The 1753-nt window shown below is 33.5% G+C and overlaps 1 pseudogene; it reads left to right on the top strand.

Moving 5' to 3' along the window:
* Positions 1–1116: 1116 nt before the first annotated feature.
* LOC145535849 (HIG1 domain family member 1C pseudogene) lies at positions 1117–1410 on the top strand (annotated as a pseudogene).
* The last annotated feature ends 343 nt before the right edge of the window (positions 1411–1753 follow it).

A 1753-nucleotide genomic window follows, 5' to 3' on the forward strand; every position in this document is an offset into this window, starting at 1 on the left:
ACGAGGTCTACTAGGGTCAAAGATCTAGAGGTTTTAAGCAATATTTTAGATAATTTTACTATACATTTATCTTTTCCTCTGCACTTCAATGATACTTATTAGAATTTTAGAATTTCAGGGAATTATATCTGTATGTTTTATTGGCCCAGCCTGATAGCAAGAGATGACCACACTGTATGCAGTGAGAATGGAGTGACATATACTTTCCCGACTATGTATTAGTTATCTTTAAATTATTTTCAGAAATTCTCTCATATTGAACCTAACTGTTTGTTTGTGTGAAGTAGTCTTTTCTTTAGTCCAAAAACACTACTCTGATTAACATTTTCACAATATATACTTCTTAGTTTAAATTAAGGCTTTTTATAATTAATAAACAAAATTAAAGTGAGTGAAGTGGTTTAATATCTTTTTTCTCCATGTATGTTTTCTGTTAAACAATAGTGTAACTATGTTTGAGCAATAAGCTATAGGCTAGAGAAATTAAAGTAAAGGTTTAGGAAACTTTAATAAGCTGTGTACAGTTGAGAGTTTAATGAGTCTTGACCTACAAAGTTCGATTTCATGCTCACCCTAGAATATTAAAACAGATGAGAATATAAAAACCAGGGGTGTATTCCCATTTGTGGAATTAAAAAAATAAGGGAAAAACACCTCTATCACCTTTTACATGTAACACCCACATTGCTTTCCACCATGTCCTGGCAGTTTCCTCTAAATTAGCTAGCTCCAAATACAGTTAAGGAAACATGCCATGACAGTTTGTACTTTACCTTCGTGGTGAATTTCCAGTCCTTATATTGTGGAAATTCATACCAGCACTATTGGCCATAGCGCAGAATTCTCTAAGTTATATCACATTAAAACTTTTCCAAAACAGTATACTTATTAAAATATCAAAAATTGTCATTATATAATAGTCTAGTCTACAAGGATGCAGTACAGGATTTTCAGGGTTAAAAATAGAGGTTTTCATGGATAACAAACAGATACTTCCAGATCATGTTGATTGTGATTATAATTTCTCTTGTTGGTTTCCTCATTCATCCTGTGCAGACAAGGAAGATTATTTCCATTAACTAGTGTAGCACCTAGTACATGTTATTAGAGAGAAAAATGTCTTCAGATAACCAGTGATCAGTAGATGAGGACGAAGGCCAGTTATCCTGACTGATCAGGAAATCTAGAGACTCCTCCTTTGTCCTTGTAGGGATAGAAGACTTTATGACTGTGGTGTCCTATGGTCTTTACAAGTTAAAATACAGAAGAGATCAGAAAATTTCCATCCATCTTATTCACATGAGAGTTGCTGCCCCAGGATTTGTTGTAGGAGCTGTGACTCTAGGTGTTCTCTACTCTATGTACAAGGATAACATTAGACCTCAATTCTTCAATGCATCCAAAAAATGAAGCTACGCACAAGAAAAACAAGAAGCCTTCTGAGAAGTACTAACGAAGAATGAATTTTCAATATGTAGCAAGTTATACTGCAGAAGTTTCAGCCAGAATTCTCATAGTCTTCAATTGTTTAAGATGTTGAATTCCAAATCAACAATCATAAATAGTCAACTCAAAAAAAAAAAAAAGAAAGAAAGAAAGAAAAAAAGGATGCAGTGCAGAAGCTGTAGACTACTTTTTAAGAAAGCTACCATAGGTGATGGCTTGCTTGCTGTCTTGTGTTATACACTCATAGGAAAATTTGGATAGAGTGTCTCCATTCTAATACAAAAATTCTACTTAGAGTAATATGTAG

This window comes from Giraffa tippelskirchi, chromosome X (assembly GCF_054371585.1).
Source record: "Giraffa tippelskirchi isolate mGirTip1 chromosome X, T2T-mGirTip1v1.2.pri, whole genome shotgun sequence".
Classification (NCBI taxonomy): Eukaryota; Metazoa; Chordata; class Mammalia; order Artiodactyla; family Giraffidae; genus Giraffa; species Giraffa tippelskirchi.